This window comes from Caretta caretta, chromosome 7 (genome assembly GCF_965140235.1).
Source record: "Caretta caretta isolate rCarCar2 chromosome 7, rCarCar1.hap1, whole genome shotgun sequence".
NCBI classification, from domain to species: Eukaryota; Metazoa; Chordata; order Testudines; family Cheloniidae; genus Caretta; species Caretta caretta.
In genome coordinates, this window is record NC_134212.1 from 116414300 (window position 1) to 116438855 (window position 24556).

Genomic DNA, 24556 nt, shown 5'->3' on the forward strand with positions numbered 1-24556 from the left:
TCAATTATACATGTAACAACTCTTGTGACTCCGTCGTAGCTGTTAGAACCTATTTAAAAGGGAGAAATCCCCATCTTTATAGAGTTTGCACATGAAGCTTATTCACCAGTTAAGCCCCTCCAGGCTTAAGAGGGATGTAGTGAACAGGCTTTGGGGGCAGGACTTCTGCACAGGGGTTAATTTTACCCTATCCCATTACTTTTATATTAAAGGGAAACAACATGAAAGAACAAAACTAAACCAAGCAGAAGTTTTCTACGATTCTCACCAGCTTTAGGAGCCTGACCCAAAGCCCATTGAAGTCAGTGTGGATCTGGGGGATCTTTCTTTAACATGGAGAATGGTGGGTCTGGCCAGGAAAATCTAGGTCAGTTTTAATAGGATTAAAAGGGTCAGCTGATTTGGATAAAATAAGAACAGAACTGAAGCCTTGCCTGGAATCTGAAATGAACTGAATCTCCTTTGAGGTTTCTTTGAAAAAGTTGAGTTAATTTCTTTTAGCGATAGGCATAGGCTATACCTCTTGAATTCCAAATCAAATTTGCATTTTCCTCCCTATCAGATATAGCCAATTCCTTACTCTGATTCAGGTCTGTGCTTGCTTATTTTAAATGTATCCATCTTTATCCAATTTTCTTCAGTTAGATTCATAGATTTTTAAAGCCAGATGGGACCACAATGATTATCTAGCCTAATGCAGGTGGTTGAATTTCTCTCTGTGATTCCTGCAGCGGAAATAATTATTCATCCCTATTACACAAGAAGATATTTTCAAGCCCAAAACCTTGTGACCAAACTAAAGCATATCTTTTTTCTGGTACAGGAACTAAGTGAACATTTGAATATAATACATAGAGCCCCAAAGATGTTATTTTAAACTTCTGTGCACTTCTATGTGTCCTAGTTTCAGTCAGATACAGAAATATCAAAAAAACAAAAGAAAGGCAGCTTCCATGGCATTTGCAGCCCAGCCGAAACCAGGAAGACCTGAAAATCTCACCAGGAAGTCTATTCCTGCAAGATTTCTAACATAATTTGAAAAGCCAAGAGACCTGAATATGTCTAGATAAGCTTTCATGTGGAGCACATCTCAAATGGTTTGAAGGTTGGTTTTTTTCTGAGATAAGCACCCAATCAATTTTGGATGTTTATCCATACTGGGAATGCAAAATTGAGCTGCAGATATCATAAAAACTGGCTTCTTGTAAGATTTCTGGTACTTCCTGCTCATGATCAGGCTTCGGATTTGAGGATAACTTTTCTCATTGCATTTCCAGTTCTGGGTCCCAGATGGAACACACAAGTGTCAGGGCAAGAGTAAAATTAATAATTGCTTTGCAATGTCAAAAATGTTTATGTTTAGAGCTGGTTGGGAATATTTCAGTGGAATTTTTGTTAAAAAGTACCGATTTGTCAAAACCGCAACTTTTTGCAGGAAAGAGTCAGTTCAATGAATTTGTCACCTCAAAAAAAGTTGGGAAATGATCAAAACATCCCATTTTGACATTTTCTAAATGAAAAATTGGGGTTTTCTGGTTCAAAACCATTTTTGTTTTGAAACATAAGCTCATTATAGTATAAAACCTTTTAAAACATTAAAATATAGTTGAAATCTAAACCAAACGTTTCAAAATTATCAAAACATAACATTTCCATTGAGCCGAACAAAAAAAAATTGGCTTTTTATTTTGCAAAAATGTTTGAGATTTTGACTTTTCATCCTGATTTCGGGGGGAAAAATTCTGAATTCTCAAAAAATTTGTAGCATGGGCAAATAGTTACTATTGAGTGCGGGTGTGGGCCACTCCTTATTTGATCAGAACCTTGATTGCCCAATCCCTATGTTTAACAAAATGCTGCAACATTTTATCAATTTAGTCCCAATATCAATGTCTACAATAAACTTCTGTCCGTACACTTCCAACAAAATGCATGGGGTTCCAAGCAATAGGAGATCAAAAACATCAGACAGACCCTTTTATGAGTTTTCAATATCATGAGATCACTCCAGAGTCCATTCCCTTCTCCATGCCAGCATCTAAAAATGATGATGCATTTCAGTGAAAGCCAGTGAAGGCTTGAAGATGGGCATTCCAAGCTATTTAATTATTCTCTATGCCACTGTTGGTTTCCAAGGAATTTCAATTTCCTCCTTGCGGCACATTAGACTCATTTGTAACATCTCAGCAACTTGTTTTTTTTTCCCCACTCACCACTGTCTGTCATTCACATGTGATGCCTTTATTGCCATACACAGGGATGCTGTTCTCTCTCTTTGATTTACAGATTTTAGTTGGCAGGGGCAACCAGGACATTACATTTTATACACAAATGGCAGAGAGAGTCAGGTGAAACTTTCAATTATGTTGCGTATCACGTTGACCATGACAAAATATTGCTCAAATTACAGTTCGTTTGGAGGAAACATCAGAAATAACTGCAGTTGAGAATTTATTCCTGCCCTCTGCCATCAAGTGTGCTGTCTTGAGATATACTGATGCTGACATACCTTGCTATGCAGTTACTTTTGGCCCAATGGTTTGCTTTCACAGTGACTTGTAATCTACTGAAAACCTCATCCTCTTTCCAGTAATGACTTTAAATGTGGTAAAGACCTGGAAGCAAAAGGTGGAGAAACGTTTCCATAATTCAGATTTATAGAGCCATATAGAACATATTAAATCTTTAAATATATTAAATTTAGTTAAATCTTGGGGTCATTACTCATTTTACACCCACTGGTTCAGAAAACACTCAAAGTTTCCTTGAGGACTGAGGAAGTTAAAAATTAGTAAAGACCTTAGGCTTTGACGCATGGTTGATACACAACCAGGCCTTTCAGACACCTTTTGACTTTGAGCTCCATGACTATGAACATGACTCTTGATTTACCTCTTTGTTACAGAAGCGGGAGGATATAATTCAGATCAGACACACAGCCATTTGAGTTCACTAGTATGTATTATTTACACAGCTCTGACTCCCTCTTAGCTCATATCAACTCTATTGCCTTGCCTGGAGCTTTCTATTGTCTTTTAAGCCCTGATTCAGCAAAGCACTGAAGCACGCGTTTACATTTGTACAGTCGTGACTACTTTCTCTTTCCTGGTTACTATATGCAGCCAGTAAAAAAAATCCAATTAAAAATAATTTAAAATAGGATATTAATCCTAATTAATAAGTATTTATTCATAAATTAAAACCTCTATATAATAAAGGACAGGTGAGTAAGTAACCAGTGGATACAGAGGTACTAAGAACCAGGGATCCATCGAAATTAAAATATGGAGAAATAAAAGAGAAATAAATAATAGTAGGATACACGGAATGGGAATCCGAGATCTCTGTTCGTCACTGAACATGGCCATCATGTTAGCGGTGGCATATAGCACAAGCCTGCATAGATTTTCTTTAAAATTCTTATCTCTCACAGTTCCCAGGAGCTTTAAAAGATCATTATTACCTTCATTCCACTTGCCACGAGTGCCAATTACGAGACCAAAGAAGTGGACATTTATATTCCCGGATATCTTTTTTATATCTTCTTCCAACTCAGATGAATAGTAGTCAACCTTCTCCGTGTGGGCCCTTTCCAAAGTGTCGGAATTGTCCTCCCAATGAATGGTAACATCTACTACAACTGCAAAATCACCCTTCACAAAAACAACATCTGGCTTACACAAATTCCCTTCACTATTTCTAAGTTGTGGTTCCACTGTTGTCTTCCGCCCAAGTTTACTAACTTTATCAATTGCAGCTGAGACTACCCTATTATGTCTCTTAATCTGAGCATCTTTAGTTTCACAGCACTGCCCAGATATATGTAGAATGATTTCCCTAACCTTTCCACACCATCTATACTTAGCATTAACTCCTTCTCTTCCTCTTGCTAAAGTCTTCCTAGTTAGATAAACGTTAGCCCCCATTTGTAATGCAGCAATGAAGGAGGAAGATTTAGCCATAGAAGGTCTCTTCAAGAATGAATTACTGATAATATCATTCTTAAAGTACCTAATACCCACCCCTCTGACACCTCAAACTACACCATCTGGAAAATTCCTCATCTCTCCATTTTGTCAGGTTAAGAGTAGCAGCACTATACATCAAAATCTTATCTACTAAATTTTCTCCAGCATAAATGAAAGATAAATCAATCCAATTATCCCTCAAGACTATATGCCTTCTCCATTTACTAATCAACATATTGGGAATCTGCACACTACATTTTGTTAATGCTAACCCTCCAACTCTTCCCCTAACATAAAGTAACCCATCTGTAGTATACTGTGGGGGATGTAAAATATTTTTAACAAATTTCCTAACAAAAACGTCCAATCCACTTAAAATATAAAAGGGAGGCTCGACTAAAAGCAAATTACATAATAGCCTAGGTAAATATATATGTCTGTAAAATCACTAATTTTGGGGCAGGCTTAAGGGGACCCCTGCATAGACTATCACACCACTCGGTCAATTTAACCTCTAGAGACACATCACACACCCCAATCCAGGGGTGGATTCTGGCCCCCAAATATTTCTCAAACTGCCCTGGTTGCACGTCGTTGATACTCTCACTACCTAACTTCCAATTCTCCTTAGGGTTAATCACATAAGTCTTATGTTTAGGTAATATGTGAAACCCTTTTGTCTTCTTGACATTGACCCATAAACTAGTATTCATACAAAGGCGATTTAAAATCTCAAAATTTTTACTCATCCACTGATAAGAACCACTTGACATAGCCTCATCATCAGCAAATGCCAACAACGTAATGCTATTTCCCTGAACATAAAACTCAGACCCCTCCGATTCTAATTTAACTAACGAGGGATCCCTAGCTATCTTAAATAAAATCAGAGACAAAGGATATCCTTGTTTAACCCAGTGCCATATAAAAATGGACTCCGTACTATCATAGCCAACCCATACCTTAGTAGTACAATTACTATATAAATCCCTAATAACTTCTATAAAATGGTCACTAGCCCTCAACCTCTTAAGGCCAGATATAATATGCCCATGTCCAACAAAATCAAAGGCTTTGGCCAAATCAACAAAAACAATAGCTAACTCGTCACCATTCTGTTTTGCGTTCGTACTTAAATGATCTAAAATAGAAATACTCTCCTCAGACCCTGGAGCTGAAATAAATCCTTTTTGTTTGTTACATATTTTAACTCCAGTAGTCAATCTCTCTGCTAAAATTTTTGTATACAAACAGATCCATAGTCAGCAGTCTCCACAAGGACAGTTTAACTAATCTTTCCTCATCCTCTACCTTGGGGATTAAAATAGTTCTATTTTCTTTTTAAAAGTCCAGGATTTGCATATTTTAAAACCATATATTCAATTTTTTGAGAGAATCTGAGAGTCCAAATTAAAAATTTCCCATAAATCATTAATAGTTACCCTATCGGTGCCTGGGAAACTAGTTTTACGAATAGTTCGCAAGGCCTCCCTAACTTTCTCTGTAGAGATCAGACTCAGTAATAAATCATTATTCACAGTCTCAATGGCCAGGGGCAATCCTCTCATACTGCCATGTCTAATATTATCTAAAATACCTACATAATATTGTTCCATCTCACTCAGGGGAATGCTACATTTGGCTTTATCTGATTCTCCCATAATTATCCATGGCAATCTTTTCTTATCTTTAATGAACAACTGTTGATAGAATTTGTAATGGGCCTTTTTAGTAGCATACCTTCGAGTAGAGATCAACTGCTTCTTCCTATCTCCATTCCCTTTATTCCTTATCCTATTTTTATTCTTCACCTCCTGTTCCTCAACACCACCACTTAAATCAACATCTATCAATGATTTAAACAGTTCCTCTATCCATCCAACAGAAACTGTACGAACGTCTCTCAATAACATTTCAATTTTCCCCTGACTACCTAAAATCTGCTCAGCCTTTTTACCTCGTCTACCTTGCCTACACAATCTAATCACATTATTACCGATGGATGCTCTCTTAAAGTTCCCTCGGGGGCAGAACTTCCAATACACACTCACCACTGACACCTTCATTACTTAAATTATTAAAAGTATCCTTACTAACGTTCTTCTTAGCCAATTCACTTCTTTTGTCTGAAATTTGTTAGTTTTGGTCCCTAATTCACTCTCTATACATTTATTTATATTTCTCTTAACCACATATTTAATCTCTAATTGGGTAAGAAGTTCAACTTCTTGTTCATTCCATACTCAAGAGCAAGTAGACTCACTAACAACCTTCCTTACCACCTTATGTTTCTTCCTCTGCTCATTTCTAACTGTACGATGCCTATGTCTAATATGCTGGCTCAGTCCAGACTTAGTGTGGAAAGCTGACCCACAAAGCAAACAGGCATAACCCATCTCCGTGTTGGCCACCTCCTTGGGCGCACACTTGGGGTAGTGGTAAGCTATATTATGGAACCAAGAGTTCCATATTTTTTGCATACAACTCTAATGGCCTTACTCTTATGGACCATGTTGATATGTTTAGCCCACGTACCAAAGGCTGCTAAAATCTGTGGGCATATAGGACAATTATAACATTCAATGGGATATTCTAAATAAAAAATTCCATCCTTCCATGAGCTGCTATTTTGTAAATTATCCCTATTAGTAAAAACAGTAGTTAAATTAGTGCAAAAATGTCCAGTCTCATCAAAATATGGCTTATCCTAATTATCTAAATACTTAAAACTGGAATTCAAATTGTCCACATCCAAATGATTAAAAATGGTATTAGTAAAAACCACAGGTAAAGTTGACAAATCATTATCAACCTGGTCCTCACCTAACCAGCCAAAATTCTCCACTCTCATATCAACTCTGACAGGGAGATCACATATCTCAGTCTCGTGAGGTAACCACTCATGCAAAAATGTTTTATGCATTGGTCCAGCAACCCGAATTAGTTCCCTAACATATTTAACACTGCCAGTCAGGGCCACAAAACCAGCAGCAGGGGCTATCCAGCACCACTCCGGAATAAATATTAAAATTCCTTTTCTCCATAACTAAAAAGATGTAACCCTTCACAGGGGGAGGCTATGCCTAACCCCAGGGGGCGACTACCCTTACCTGGGGAGCAGATTTTTGGGGGTATGCCCACCCCCCAATAAAGCAGGGGGTTCACCCACCGCAGTCCGCCTGGCGATCCTTGCCAGTAACCGACTCTCACCATGAGGTGGTGGCGGTAGGACTTGCCGTCCAGAGGCTTTCCTCACTGAAGGGTGCCTGTCAGCTTAATGTCGAGTCCTAACAGGAGTGTGAAAGAGGGCTCAGATCTTGGTAGAGATTGCCCCTTGTGGCAGGGTTTGCAGCTTTCTCCACCTCAGCAGTCAGGCCCACCAACAGTAATTCCGGGCCCCGGGGCCAGGGCCAGGGCCAGGGCCATCTCTAGGGGGAGTGCAGGGCCCAGGGCAGACGAGACAAATCCGTCACTTCTAGGACTGATCACACTGGCCAATTGCACTGGCCCATGGGGCTCCCCAAAGTGTGGGGCCCGGAGTGGTCGCATGCACCTAGGAGCCCTGTGGCCTGCCCGGGCGATTTTAAATCACCTGGGTCCCTGGGAAATTGCCCTCTTTGCCCCTCCTTCCCCCCCGTCAATGGACCTGTCACCTATTACCCAATCCACCACAACCTCAGGTATTAAAATTGTCCAGCCTGAATAGGGTCCAGAGATGCATAAATGGCCTTAAGAGAATCCCACTTACTATAGTGAGATTTCTTGTATTCTTACAGTTAGGTGATTTTAAATAACTTGGGAACTTAATTAGGCTTCTATGTTTTAACATAATAAGAGATTCCATTTTCAATAACACCTATCTATCTTCATAGAATCATAGAATCATAGAATATCAGGGTTGGAAGGGACCCCAGAAGGTCATCTAGTCCAACCCCCTGCTCGAAGCAGGACCAATTCCCAGTTAAATCATCCCATCCAGGGCTTTGCCAAGCCTAACCTTAAAAACCTCTAAGGAAGCAGATTCCACCACCTCCCTAGGTAACGCATTCCAGTGTTTCACCACCCTCTTAGTGAAAAAGTTTTTCCTAATATCCAATCTAAACCTCCCGCACTGCAACTTGAGACCATTACTCCTCGTTCTGTCATCTGCTACCATTGAGAACAGTCTAGAGCCATCCTCCTTGGAACCCCCTTTCAGGTAGTTGAAAGCAGCTATCAAATCTCCCCTCATTCTTCTCTTCTGCAGACTAAACAATCCCAGCTCCCTCAGCCTCTCCTCATAAGTCATGTGTTCTAGACCCCTAATCATTTTTGTTGCCCTTCGCTGGACTCTCTCCAATTTATCCACATCCTTCTTGTAGTGTGGGTCCCAAAACTGGACACAGTACTCCAGATGAGGCCTCACCAATGTCGAATAGAGGGGAACGATCACGTCCCTCGATCTGCTCACTATGCCCCTACTTATACATCCCAAAATGCCATTGGCCTTCTTGGCAACAAGGGCACACTGCTGACTCATATCCAGCTTCTCATCCACTGTCACCCCTAGGTCCTTTTCCACACCTTCAGTGTGTTTGCATTTTATACTGCTGCCCAACACCGTAGTACCAGAGCACCTTCTATATCAAATCAATAGCAATAGCAAAGCTCCTAGTGGAGTTCATGGAGTCGCCGGTATTTCCCCCTTTTAGCGGCAAAATCTCTACTTGGGTTTTTTATTTTAATATTTTAGATGTAATTAATTTTCTTTTCTTTTTTTTATTGGTTGGCTGGTTGGGATTTAGTAGGTAGAGTGGAGGGGTCAGTGTAATAAATGTCATTCTTATAGTGCAAAGGCTTTTGAAAAGAGGAAGGTTTTGCAGCATTTCCTAAAGATGGTCAAACTCTGGATTCTCCTGATCTCTGGAAGATTGTTCCATAGCCGGACCCCTCAGCAAAGAATACTTTGTCCTCAGCTGTCACGTGCTTTGTCCTTGGCTTTGTGATCTGCATTGTGCAGTTGTCACAATGGTTCACAGATCAAAATTTGGTCTTTAATGTTGCTTTGACCCATTCACTGCCAAGGCCTTAAACAGGGAGTACACCAGTCCCATGCTCAAGTCTCTCCACTGGGTCCCAGTTTAAGGCCTTGGCAATAGATGGGTCACGCGACATTAAAGGTCAAATTTTGATCTATGAAAGCAGACAGCCACATTCTATACCAGCTGGAGCCTGTGCATTGTCCTTGTGTTTAGCTTCAGCACCTGACCTTGGCTATAGAGGATGCTTCATGTTATAACCATGTTGATCTCCCCTGTGATCAACAGTGTATAAGAAGAAATAATTTGTCTCTCTATTATTTTAATCGTGGCGTGCCTCCTGCAGAGATCAGCTCTGTACTGCCCAAAGACACTACCCAGAGAAGAGGCAGTTTCAGGTTGATAAACAGATTTTTATCCTGTTTAATTGGAATTATTCATTTAGCCACTTACCTTTCCGAAACAGAGGTTAATCAGAAACACGTGCACAAAAGGCCCTAAATCACAATCTGAATAGAAAATGTAAAAGTTCTTAGAATTAAAGCTGCTAAGGGGCCATTCTGATCTATCGTCTACAGTCTATCCAGAAAGTGCTTGAAGGATTTTGCTTTAAAATTACATTAAAAGTAATACAGCCGGAGAGCTGCCAAAATGTATAATTAAGGCTGTGCTCTGGTTTGGTCATTTCATGCAGTCCTGGGGCTGTAAAATTCCATTTGTTTCTCAAAGAGGATTTCCTGCACTGCACAATTGCCATTGAAAAACACTGAGTCCCTGTAAAGAAAATGTCACTTATTTTCTGCAGCAGAGGAAGAATTTTAAGGCTTAAAGGGCCACGACCTTGCATGCTTAGTTGTTTTAACTTTAAAGACTAATTGCACCCTTATTTTTTATGCATTGTGACAGAGTGCAGGGAGTTAACAAATGAGCACTGCACTCTGATCACTCTGGCACTAATTAGCTCCCCCAGAGAGGTCTGACTGAGGGTTGAAATGTAATTAGTTAATCAGGATAGCATGCAGGGTGAGCTAAAGGATTAATTAGCCCAGCAGCTGAGGACTGATTTAAATAAAAAGGCACAGGAAAGAAGGGCAAGAGAGAGAAGGGCTGGGCTAGCTGAATTCAGAGTCAAATAGATCTCCAGAAAGGGAGCTCTCTTCTCCTCTTGGGCCCTGGGAAAAGGGCTGAGTTTACAAGGGACAATTGTACATAGTATTGCTGCACAGAACTGTGAAGGTGTTGGTGGAGGGCTCTAAAATAAACAGTACAGTCTGGATATCCAATCCGTGGAGTCTGAGCAGTACCAGAGAGCAGGGGCAGCATGTTGCCCTGTTACATGCAAGCCTATTGAAATGTTATTTGCTTTTTAATTTTTATACCAGTGCACATGGAGCAGAGGTTGTCAAAGAGCAGTCCACAATGATGCCCAGGTCTTTTCCCTGAATAACTGCAGTTCGTTTAGGACCCAGTGATAAGTATGGATAGTTTATATTATTCCCTCCAATGTGCATGACCACAGTGAGTTTCATCTGCCATTGTGCTTGCCTTTCACCTAGCTCATTTATGTCCCTGAGGAGTTCCAGGCAGTCTTCTCTAGTCTTGTGATTTTGTGTTTGAAAAGAGGCCCATCCTGATTTAACAACCCACTATAGTTAGCCTGGCATCTCATTGGACCATGACCCGCTTCTGACAACAAAAATTACGACATGACCCAGGAATGACGACTGATGCCTGAGCCCACCCACCCGGGCTCCACTGCCCCCGCGGGGGTACCAAAGCCAAAGATCAATGGCTTCAGCCCCAAGTGGGGGGCCCGTAACCTGAGCCCTGCCACCCAGGGCTGAAGCCCTCAGGCTTTGGCCCCAAGCAGTGGGGGTGGGCTTCGGCTCTGGGTCCCAGCAAGTCTAATGCCATTCCTGGCACCCCATTAAAACAGGGTCACAACCCAATTTGGGGTCCCGACCCATAGTTTGAGAACGCCTGCTCTAACCTCTGACTGCATGTCTATCTTTAGCTCATGAGCTCCTTGGTGCAGGGGCCATCTTTCATTAGGACCTTTTGGGTGCTCCTGTACGTTTCTGTTATTGCCATTTCTTGTGCAATAGCCATTAAAAATAAAAGTGCAGTAATTTGGTGGGCTTCATGATGCCTAACGTTTTTCAAAAGAGCAAAATTTCTCCACGACCTAACTTAGTTATTACCAGCCATGTTTCCAATTTAAACAATATGAAACCAAACTTACTTCTAATGTCTAGCACTGCTGCCCTTGTTTCTGTTTGTACATGGAACTTGATGTTCTGGACTTGAGCAACTTCAGGCCTGCATTAAATTGATCACTTCTATAATTCAGTTTTTATTAATGAAATATCATTGCCTGGCTACCAAAGAAATATAGTGTGCAATATCCCTGGTGTGGATGCGTAAGGAATATCTTTAAGACCAGAACTTTTCACAAACATCAACCAACAGATCATTATTTCTCCTGCTTTGCTGGTTCCCAGGAAACTCTCTGACAGTGAAATACAGTTGTGTTTTGTTTTTCTCCTTTTGTTATTAAATAAGTTTCCTTGACATTTCATTGTATTATGAGCTTCATTATGTTACTCAGACAGCTTGCATTGTATTATATGAAATACTAGGAAGAGCCCTGTACAATAAATACTAAACATCCAATCAAAGTTTATGATGAAGCAAAGTAACTAAAGAAAGTTACAATGCACAAACAGTTCAATTTTCAATAAAACACTGCAGTCAAGAATACTGTTGATGCATCTTTTTGTTATTTATATTACTAATGTTTCCATGTGAGTTAGTCTGTCTTGTATCTGCCAGTTCTTCAGAAGGCTTTACCCATATCTACCTCTTATTTCAGTGAAATTGAAGGATGGGTTTTAATATGAATGCTATTGAGTTGAGCCTCAAGAGTGTTGGTATTTTCCAGTCTGGCTAAGAAAAGTGGATAGCTCTAACCACTCAACCAATTGTTCAGTGACATATTGTCATTCTTCAGAAGGGTGGGCTGGTAGTAAGGCACTGGAATAGGACCAGGAACTCTTAAGTTCATTTGCCAGCTCTACAACCTAATTCCTATGTGACCATCAGCAAATCACTTCATTTGTCAGTGCTTCAGTTCCCAGCACTCAAATTGGGATAGTAATACTTCCTTTCTCCTACCTTTTGTCTTCCTTATCTATTGAGCTTTTCAGGGAAGAGATGGTCTTACTATGTAGTCATAGAGCAGCTGGCAAATTGGGGTCCTGTTCTCCGGTTGTGTTACTATAATACAAATAATCACCATAACAAACCAGTTTTTGGTAATTGGCCACAGGCTTATCAGGAAAATGAAATTCCGAGGGATTGCTGATTTTCTTGGGGCTCACTTAGTAATATTTGCTCCCATTTATGATGTCCATGAGGTAATGAAGGCAACAAAACACTTGTTCTTTTAAATTTTGTAAAGAGAATTTAGTTCTGGTGTAAGGTGCTGGAGTGAGGGGTCAATATTAAAGGTACACAACTCCTTGTGAGAGTCACTTCTACCTTTGCCATTTGTATCTTTGCAAATGTACCTCTGAATTTCTCTTTGGTGAGGCATAGATCTGGTTTGGGGACGCTCAGTCACAGTGCAAGCCTCCTCACATCCCTGTCCTTCGTCTCAGTTAAGTAGGGACAGTCTTCAGGGAATAAGAAGGTAAGTTGCTCTCCATGACCCAGTCAGTCTTCTTAGTCGAGACTGCCAATACAGGTGCCAATGTTGATACAGATACTGGTCTGGATTCCACTAGGAAACAGAGACAGATAAATAACTTTCAGAATGCAATGACAGTCAGTTCATACTGACCTGGACTGTCTTTGAACTGATGACCCGGGGGAAAAAAGTCCACCTCCTCAGCCAGCCAATCCTACATGTTACTATTCTTTATTCTCTGTCAATAAATTAATCCTTTCTTTATTTAGTAGGTTTTCCAAGAGCTTAACTTCCCAGGCTGCATGCCCCATCATTCTGTTAGTTCACACTGCCAAAAGCATGGATCGTTGGTTTATAGTGTGCGGTGGGAATACTTCAGGCTCTTCCTATGAAAGATATGTACTGCATATGGCCTCATACACAAAATGCCGCAATTTGTTAAACAAGAAGCAGTTTTATACTGACTTGCAAAACTACAGAGGTAATAAATAGATACATCTATTACCCAGGCATTTGGGTATTTCAGGGCATAAACTAATTGGCTGCAGGGGTCAGGAAGGAATGGGTTTTCCTTGTAGGTGCATAATCAGAGAGGTACGTGTTAAGCAGAATTTCACCTTCCTCTAAAGCAAGAAGTTTCCTGTGGGTAGGATATCAACCTGGATGGGCAAACTGTCTAGTCCAATATGCTTACTCCAATATTCCTAGGACATTGAATTTGTTTAGATTATTCCATATATATAGATTGGATTGGAGTAATAATAAACACAAACATAAGTTAGTGGTGGAGAAGGATTAAAAATAAGTGACCAGAGTAAATCAGCTCAAAAATTACTTCAAAACTATAGCTGGTTGGGAAACTTCCCTGTGAAAATATTCAAAACTAAAAATACTTATTTTTTGTCAAAAAATGTCCTTGCATTTTCTGGGTTTTCATGAAAAAAGGTTTCAGCTACTGAAAACTGGAAAAAAATATATCATTGTTTGATTTTTGAAAACCATGACTTTTAAATTCTGGGGTTTTTGATGAAAACAGAAATTTTGTCACAAAACCATCTTTTGTTGAAAATAATGTTCAGCAATAAGTTTTCAACCAGCATTATTGAGAACTTTGAAGGAATCAATCAAGCAGTCAGATTCTGCCCCCGAGGGTTTGGCAGAGGGTGTGAGGAGGTGGTTTTGATACTGGTATGCCTGGATGCATGCATTGAACTAACATATATGTCAAAGGGAATTTTGTGCATTGTTCTAGAGTGGTATATGGCCTGTCGCTGGGGATTATTGTTAGATGGTAAACACCTTATATGAGCTAGTGGTATTAAGGCTTGAAAAAGATAGCACTTAGAAAACAGAGGGAATATTCCAGCCTTTCCCTAGTAATAATTAGAGATGGCTCCAAGCCATTAAGTGCAGACCTGGGTCCAAATTTCTTCTAAGTACAAGGTGTTTTGGATTCCTTGTTCCAGTTTGGATCCACCTAACGAACATGGGCCCATGTCACAAAGTTTGGGTCCAAATCCCAAGTTTGGTGAAGTTTGAGGGGGTTTAGGTCTCACTGTTCCACTCTGGGCCCAACTCCAATAATAATTGTAATATGAAGTCACAGACACCTGGGGCAGTATGCCTGTGGAGAGAAATAGGAGGCTCTTAGCACAATCTCTAGCCCATGTATCATGTGAATATGCCAATAAGCTACTTTGAAGTTCAAGAGTAATATGTGGAGGCTGTAACTACAGGCAAAAATATTCAGAACTTGGGGGAGGAAGGGGAAAGAAATAATACTAATCATACAAATCTTGTCTCAGACCTGTGGTGTGAACTGAGAATGCTGAATATTTGGATAATTCACTGCTTGCTCGGCATTGTGCATGAGCAGCAAAATCTGTCTGGATTAATCATAGAATTTCCTTTTTTTACCTGTCTATGGATGGCAAAAGAAGAAACTGGGGGTGCGGTCTTTCTGCTTTTGTTTATAATAATAAACATTCCAGGCTGCTTCTCCCTACCTCCATAGGAGAGCCTCAGACAAAGTCCATAGTTCAGGTTTGCCTAGGGCACATAACCCAAGAGTTTGGACACTTAGCTAAATCTCTCATGACTGGAAATCGCAGGGGACTAGATCAAAGTGCTTCCTCCCTGGTCCCAGATGAAAATATCGCATAAACAGGCTTTTGAAGGGAACTGCAACTCTTTTGTTTCCAGGATCTGAATACGCAAAGACATGAGGCAGTGAAAAAGAAAAGTTATCCAAACATTGCAAACCTCTCTATGCTAGAAGTAAGTAGCTCACAAGACTCTTATTTTATCTTAAATATTTCACCAGTCCCTAGCCTCGTGGAAGAAGCACTGTGGCCTAGGAGTAAAAAGATCTAGGTTATGTTACCAGCTTTGTCTCAAACTTCCCGTGTAACCTCAAATGACTCATTTAACTCTTCACTTCTCCCACATGCCTCAGTTTCTTTGCTGGCAATATGGGGATGATAGTACTTTCCTACCCCATAAAGGAATTAGGCGGTTTAATTCATCCATGTATATAACATGCTGTGGGCTTATTGGATCGGTTGTGCTATAGAAGTGCAAAGCATCTATTTATTCATTCATCTCCAGTCATGGAGTAGTGATGAGGAGGCCAGCTCCGACCAACCTTAGCTCACATAAAGGCATGCAGGGATAAATGTATCATTTGAGCTTTATTCAGTGGAGCTGCAGCTGACTATGTAGGCCCTGTTAAAGGATGTTTTGCCAACATGTAGGCTACCGCAGCCCAACTAGATCAATAAATCAGAGGAATCTGTGTCCAACTCCAACAGTGATCGGGGGCGACCTCAACACCGTCGAAGGCATCCTGGCAAGAAAGCTTTCTATACAGACTAGTGCAGCCTTCCCAGAGCGGAGGAAAATGAATGCTTGTTTTAGCAGCTGCACTGAGCTAGTCTCCTTCTGCCCAGGGGTGAATCATCTATTTCTCAGCTTTTGCGAGGCAACGAGGGCTCCATTTGCTCAAAAGAAATCATCCTCATGAGATGCTGTTGTAGGCACTCTGACAAGTGAGCGATTCTCCACTCAAGTTCCCACCAACACCTGCATTTTCCACACTAGGGGGGATGGATTGCAGAGAACAAGGCAAAACAATTCAACCGAATGACGAACGTTAAAATGAGCCCTCACCAGAGGGGATGGAATTTCCACAGCACCCAGATACATCTCAGAGCAGAGGAACACGTGATGGAGAAGGGGCAGACGGAGAGACAGGAAGGGCAATAAAAGGCAGAAGAGTTTTAAATGAGAGGGGTGAGGAAGGAGAGAGAGAAAGAATGGAAAATTCTATAATGAGATAAGAGAAGGGGAGAGAAAGAAAAGGAAACCAGTCATCACCCTGCATATGCATATCAGTGTAACCAGCACACAGCTTGATCACGCTGGACCTCAGGCCCTTCTAAAATCTTTACTTCATGGCAGTCCTACAGCAAAGCCATGCACAGTCGTGGTCACTGGTTTTCCATTTTTTGAAATTCCCTTCAGTTTTATGGAAAAAATAATTTAAAAATAGATGGAAAGCTCAAAATCAAAACAAAATGTTTAATTTGACCCCCATCCAATTTACATGTAACTTTTCAGAACTCTCTGTGAACCAAAATGTCAGGCAGCTTTATCTCCTACCTGCCCCTCTCCAGTTCCTTCATCTGTTGCATAGCGTTATTAGCAGCCCTGCAAATTGCCAGCAACCCAAGTATTTTTCCAGTTAGTTCGGTATGGTTCCTCAGTGCAGTCAGGAGCTGATCCAGTGGAAAGTCTCTCACTGACTTCAATGGGTTTTGAGTCACACTTTTAAAGAATAGTGCTTTTAAAAATGGCACTGGAATTAGGAGTCTTGGGGAGAGAATATCAGGGTTGGAAGGGATCTCAGGAGGTCATTTAGTTCAACCCCCTGCTCAAAGCAGGACCAATCCCCAATTTTTGCCCCAGATCCCTAAATGGCCCCCTCAAGGATTGAGCTCACAACCCTAGGTTTAGCAGGCCAATGCTCAAACCACTGAGCTATCCCTCCTCCCATTAGACATTCTGGCATGCACATTATTCCTTCCATCTGTGATGCTGCAGCAGGTTATGTGGCTAGGAATAATTCCTCCCTTCACATTATCATGGCAGCTACCATGATAATGCAAAGCCTTTGGCCAGGGTTGTTAGTTGTGGTATTAGATCGTGAACCTGAGCCTGCTCTGATATTGTAATTACATTAATTTCCGTATTAACCAGCCTGTGTCACACCTGAGATGTTACAAATATAACATTGGGGTCCAAATGACTTTGATCAGCTCATGTTTTCCAAATAGCTAGCTGGAAGGGGGCTAATCCCTTTTCTCCAATTACCACCTGGCAAAATAGACTGCACAAACTCTAGTATGTCTTTCATTAAGGTACATCGCCCCCTAGAAAGCAGAAGCCACCTTCTCTACATGGATCTAGCTTCTTGTTCCTTTGCTCTTTTGATTTTTTCTAGTTGTGTCATGGTTTTTTGTTTGCTTCAAACAGATGATGTAAAACAGCATTGTTCCATCTACTTCCGTGGAGCGATGGCAATTTACACCAGCTATATACCTATACATATTCTCAGAAGAATAGACTGGCTGAATTTGAATGTAGACACTTAGAATTTCTCCCCAGGCTCTTTCACTTTATGCATGTAAAGACCACCCCATGGGAGAGCCTATTTGCTGTTATGTTACAATAAGCATTAAGTCAAAGAGACTTTATTAGCAATAGACCCTTGCACATCTCAGTACTATCCTTTCAAAGCTCCTTGGTTTAATCAAGTATTGATTAAGTAAGTCATTGCCACTGAAGAAACGAGTCCAACATCTAGGCTGATTAAATGGAATTCTTAAAGTGATTAATAAGCTTCTCCTTTTTTTGGCAGTGCTACAAAACAAAGCAAAATGTGTTTGTTTGGTTTTTTGAGAAAAACCTTAATTACAAGTTAACTGGAGTTGTGTCCTTTCCTTCCAGCGATAGAACAATCATATTACTTCACACTGTCCAGAGATGTACCACCTGAGATTAAGCTTTAACTATCTGTTCTGTTCCAAGCTCTGCCACTGATTCATTAGGTGACTTTAGGCAAGCCACTTACCCTCTCTGCCTCAGTTTCCCTGTCTGTGAAATGTTTATGTGGGTTAAATAATTGTAAAGCTCTTGCAAATCATTGGATACAAGGAAATTCATTGGTATGAATGGGAGTTTTGCCTGAGTAAGGACTTCAAGGCATATATTCTAGAAACAACTTGGAATCAATAAAAAATATTTTCCTAGGCCCGCTTGGCATTTTTATTCACCTATTTGACTTTTATTGATTGATTGAATTGAATGATGATCTGTAAATTCACCCATCTCTGGGTCCCTCACTCAATGCAGTAATCCTCAGGAGGATAAAAAGAACTCTGTCTCTCTAAATGACAGCCCATGCAACATGCTACCCTACCACTTTGGGATACATCATGTTATTCAGCAGAACTTTAAAGATACCAAGAAGTTCATAGGAAAGAGAAAATGAAACTCCTATTTTGCTGTAGTTAGAAAGTATTAAGGGTTCTCCCCATTCCTGTCTCAAGAAGCTTGATCTATGCCCACTGAAGACAACTGGAGTTATGCCATTCATTTCAGTGGAAGCAGAATCAGACCCTAACTCAAGACTTTGAACAGCTTGACACTGCAGTAGGTTCTTGCTGACTGGTAGTAGATTAGTAACCCAATAAAACCACCCTCTTCTGTTGAAGGAAGCACTATAGATGTTTACCAGAGCTGCTATGAGGCTTTGTTTCGACAAGGAGAAAAATAAAACCCTTTATTTGTAAAGATAGCCATGTTCTTTGTTGGTGTGTGGTTCTCTACTGCGATCCATTCAATACTGGCTGGTTTTTCAGTTTAATGAATTAATTTAATTTCAAGGAATTATTCAAACCAGGAAACAAAGCTGGCACCCCCACCAAACAATTCCTGTTGATTACTGCACGTACACCTTCTCTGTTGACAAAAAGGTTCCAGAACTGAATTAGAACTGAATTAGAACAGAACCTGTGAGGACATGATCCAAAGCGCATTGAAGTCAATGGAAAGACTCCCATTTGACTTTAGTGGGCTTTGGATCAGCCTTCCCCCACTCCCTTGTACTGAAATAGAGAATATACTACCTCACTCCTGGGAGGTTGCTTTGAATTTCAGCTTGTGAGTGCCGCCTTGGCTCTGCTGACCATTCCTTCTCTTCTTTCCACCGTGTGAATAGAGATCACCATGTGCTGGCTGCTGTAGGCTGTCGTCTCCCCAAGAGAAGTAGCAAGGAGGGAGGTGGATCGTAGAATGACTCCTGAGGCAAGCTAGCAGAGGTTTTCTCCATGAGCCAGGAGGCTTTAGAAGCCCATCACAGCTGAGTCGCTCTGTTTCACTGAGCCCAAAGGTATCTACGAAGAGATCCACACACAGAAAGAATATTCTGCTGTGGTGAGACGAGACTATTATGTGAAGAGCCATGCTCATTATTCTGTCAGTACATTGCATGTGTTTGCAAGCTGCCTAATGGATACACTTGTCCCTCACTGCACTGGTACGAAAAACCAAAGAAAACTCCTGTTTTAAAAATGCTGAATTTTTCCCCATATAAGTCAGGTTTTCTAAAAGTCCTTCTTTCAATGCTGCCTACATCATATGATTTTTATTTTGTGTCAATCAGCTATGAGCACCTCAGATCTTGAAGTTCAGATAATAATTAATAAGCTCTTTGATTTTAATGTCCCATTTTCAAAGTGCTCTGCAAAGGAAGCAAAATATTATTTCCCCAATTGCACAGATGGGGAAACTGAGGCACAAATAGATGAAGTGACTTGCCCAAAATCACACAGCATATCAGTGGTAAAGTTTGAAATAGAATCCAGGTTTCATGCCGTACTGAGTAGGAATAGGGTAGTATCCCTTTCATTAATTTGTGAGGACTCCCCAAGAACTCAGCGTTTTTTGTTTTAGAAGCTGCCAGAAAGCAGCCAGAGCAGCAGTCTGTATATAGCTAGGCCTTGCTTCTTTGTGTATATTCAGTTAACATGGGCATTTGGAATCCAGCTGTACTCTTGGGTGTCTTCATGTTGTTTTTGTTGTGTAAAGAGCAAATGATACAACACCTGCCTTCCAGTCCAGTTTCTGGACCACATGGGTCATAGATTGCAGGACATAAAAGATCATTGGATCATTTAGTCTGACCTCTTGTATAACATAAGCCATAGAATTTCATCCAGTTACTCCTGTTTTGAGCCCAACTTATGCTTTAGCCAAAATATATCTTCTAAAAAGGCATCTAGGCTTGATATTAAGACTCCAAGAAATGGAGAATCCATCACTTCCTTGGTAGTTTGTTCCAATGGTTAACCACCTTCACTGTTAAAAATAGATGTCTTATTTCTCATTTGAATGTGTCCATTTTTATCATCCAGCATTGAATTCCTGCATCCAAACCACGAACCTCTATTGTTTTAGTTAACGATTAAATGGTCTGCGTACCATTTAGATGTGGCCAAAGATGGCAGAACTCTCTTGTCAACAGCTGTTCCTGCAAAATGTATGCCATTTTGAGTTGATGTCTCATACGAAAATATCATGAGATTTTAGCACCATCAAACCTTCAGACTAACTCTTGGTTAGGCCTTGAATTCAACACTTAACTTAAACCTAAGCCAAAAACAGATCCAAACACCACCTTTACAGTGATGGAATCAGTCATTGAACTGAGCCCTGGTGTTGGCATTACTTCTTACTGAAGTCCCACGGCAAAGATATTGCAAGTTTGCACCAAGGTTGTTTCTTTATGAATTTCAAAATTGCATTCTGAGCTTTTACTGGAGTCAAATCAGCTTATGTCCCTATCCCTACTGAATAAATTACTTTCCTCATTTCCTTTTTCTGCTAATCTGTTGACAGAATAAATCAGTCAGTTCTTCAATTGGCTTGTAGGAGACACAGTGTTTGCTTTGTATTTCTGTAATGGGCAAACAGAGAGAAATAAAATTAGGACAAAATTAAATTCACGCTGCTGGGAGTTGAATGCCACAGGAGACTGGTAATATGGAGCCTCGTCCCACCTAAATCATGGCATCAAATTCATCCCAGGGCAATAGAAACTAAAACTCCTTGCCACATGACGGATGGCTCTTTGGATGTCCTCAATAACTTAGTGGTCTCATTCTAGTTCTTAACCTTGCACACATGAGTCTACAGCAGAACCGGCACCCGCGGTAAAGCAGGCCAGTTGTTCTCAGATGGAGAAAATAAGATGAACTGTTTCAATCAGTACTAGGTAGCAGCTGCCCTTAATGATTTGAAAAATCAAATACATTTAAAATAAATCATAGAATAAACTATTATCACTATTACATCATATGATATTACGACGTGTCACGTTATGACATTATTTAACACGATATGACGTCACATTAGGCACTAAAACTGACATGTCATGAAATAATATAAACATAAAAGTCATAAAAAATGACAAAGCAAAATACATTTCAAATGAAAATTTCATTTTGAAAAGGTTTTGAAACTTTTCTAAAGCAAACTTTTCAATTTATTTTTTTTTTAATTTATGGAAAATTTATGGAAAAAATTCAGTTCGGCAAAAATAAAATTTAAATTGTTGACATTTTCCCACAAAACAGAAATTCTGCATTTTGACCAGCTCTGTCCTTAGCAATAATACTAAAGGAAAAAAGAAAAATTGTGAAGAAAACCAAATAATCTAAAAATAGTAACATTTTACATTTTACATTCATTAGGTGTCTGATACAATGCCTAATGAAGTCAATGCATATCTTTTCTTTGACTATAGTAGGCATTGGATCAAGGTTCACAAAGCATTTCACCCACCTTAATTGATTAAGCCTCACAACACCACTGAGGGCTTGTCTTCACTACAGGGGTAAGTCGACATAGGTTACGCTACTCCAGCTACATGAATAACATAGCTGGAGTTGACATAGCTTAGGTTGACTTATCCCAGTGTCTTTATGGAGCGGAGTCAATGGGAGACGCTCTCCGGTCGACTTCCGTTACTCTTCTTGGAGAGCTGGAGTACCAGGATCAACCGGAGAGCGCTCTGCCATTGATTCAGCAGGTCTCTACTAGACCCACTAAATTGATCCCTACTGCATTGATTTCAGCAGTCTATGTCCCCGTAGTGGAGATCAGCCCTTAGAATTAGGTAATATTGTTAGAGCCATTCTACTGGTTGGGAATCAGAGGAACAGATTGTCAAAGGTATGCAAGTGCTTAAAGATTCTGATAGGCACATAGTGGGAGTTTCGAAATGGGTTTCAATGGGAGCTAAGCAGTTAGGAACTTTTCAGAATTCCACAGGGCACCTATCTGCTTCTTTAGGTGCCTAACTACCTTTAAAAATCTAGCCCAGACAAGTTTAATAATTTGCTCCAATGGTCACACAGCCAGAGTGAGAGAGCTGAGATTAGAACTGAGGAAGTCTGAGATTCAGCTTGCTCTCTGCCCTCTAACCAGGCATTACACAGAAAAACTGTGGTGGGTAATTGTGAGGGGGTGAGGCCCCCTGCTGCAAACCTTGTGGTCCTGCCACATTCTGCCCCAGAAAGGGGCAGTAGAGAGGTCCTCCAAGCTGCCTAGAGCAGCTGTGTGGGAAGCAGCCAATCAGGGCCCAACAGGCTAGTATAAGAAGAGCTGCAGGGCCAGAGTGATTTCAGTTCCTTGCTAGACCTGAAGAAGAATGGATGGTGTTCTGGGCTGGCTACTGGGACTCCAGCAAGACAAGGCCCTGAGGTAAGGGTGAAGAATGTGCTGAGCCATGGGGAAGTGGCCCAGGGAATTGTAGCAGCAAAACAGTTTATTTAAAGGGACATGTCTGACACCTATTATCTATAGAGTCCCTGGGTTGGGACCTGGAGTAGATGGTGGGCCTGGGTTCCCCTCACCAGCCACTGGGACAATGGCCTGGACTTTGATACATCCCAGAAGGGGAACAGAACTTTCTTAGTGGCCCAGCTGAAGAGCTTGGCCAGAAAGGCCCAAAGAGGTGAAGAGTCTCCAGGGAGGGAGCCTTGGGGGACATGGCCCCACACAAGAACCAGGACTGCTTAAAGAGCAGGTATAATTCAAGGGAGCCCAGAAGGGTCTGAGAGACAGTTTGGCCAGGGTACTGTGATAGGCCCTGTTGGACTGATTGAAGGGAGAGTCCCAGGATAGGGCTGCAGATCAAAGGACCTTAAAGGGGGCACTGAAATAGGCCCCCTGTTGGACTTATATCCCAGAGGGGGTTTGCTTTATTTCTATCACACAGACAAACTGTGTTTGACTCGGCCGGAGGGTTGAGTCACCGAAGACCCACCACAAACAGAGAGAGAGAGAATGCAAGCATCCACACTTGGCCAGGGGGCGCTCGTGAGTGGTGAGTGTGACCCCATTGCAGTAATATACTCAGGTTTTTTTAAAACAATTAATTTTAACTTCCCAGAATTTATGCTAGTTTCTTGCCATTTTTTTATTATGGCTGAGGCAGAGTCTATTTGTCTTGTTAATGCAATCATTCCAATAGCCGTGGCATTAGAGCAAGACATGAACATGAAATATATGAAGAACAGTTAAAGTTGACACTAACCCCGCAGATTTGAATCTAAACTATCTTGTTATATTCTGCTCCAACTCCAGAGGTGGAATTTAGAAGCAACTGAAGCATGAATTAGCACGCATAAGACACCAAAGCTGTGTCCTTGCAAAACACAACTAATTGCAGCATTTGAATTATATATTTTCCCCCAAGATTATTATCTTATTCTTTTATTTTTTCTAGTGCATGTAAATGAGTTTTACAAAGTGTACTATGAATTAAGGTAAATCTGTCAGATTTCCAGTATGAAGGAAGCTAGATCTATAAATATATGGGCTGAATCCTCCTCCTACTGTAATTAATCCCAACTCCCATTGATTCAGTAGGATCTGGCCTTATATGAATGCCAGTCATATATAATCCTTCTTATATTCAGTCCCGGGTTATGCCAGTTTCCGCTGCTATAAACCAGAGTATAAGCCTCCTGTCCTGTTACATACACACTTCACCTGTGGAAGGCCCTTCTGGAGGGGGATTATGGCAGTGTGAGGAGGATCCTACAGCTGCTGAATAGTGGATGGGGCTGGCTAGGGGGCTGATGAATGCACTGATTCAGGACATTGCCTATGGAGCCTCTGGGTTCAGCTGGGTTCAGATTGAAGCTGCTTTCACATAGGGTGAAGCCTTTCCTGTGGCAGAGCAGGGCTGAACTGAGACCTCCAGGTTTAGAAAGGTGAAAAACCCTAAACATTACCTCTTGCACCCAGAATCCTCCTTCTCCCAAGTACCCTTGTCTGTACAGGCCCCTTTAAAGTGAGAGCAATGGCTTTAGAAAAATCTTATTGCTGCTTTGCATTCATTCTGCACCCACACCCATCCCCTTCTGACGTGAAGTACTCAGATATCACAGTGATGGGTGTGGTACAAACACACAGATAGCTCTGGAGACAGATCATCCTAGGGTATTGGGCAGAATTGTAGCCTCAAATGGTATGGTGATTAGATAGAGACAAATCACTCTGAAACTTGCTTTTGTGTGAAAATGTGCAAGAATAACTTCCCACGGGATATATTGGTGGCTTTCTGGCTAGTTTTGTTTAAAGGTGTTCTTTCCAAATATACCCTGAAAGCACGTAACTGGCCATGCTTGGCTCTAGTTTTGCAGTGCTGACTCAAATTTATCATTTCCAATAGCCATGTTTAGCTAGAGGCAAGTGTCTGACCCATTATTAGAGAAAGTTGGCTGCAAACTCTGGGGACCAACAAGGATTCG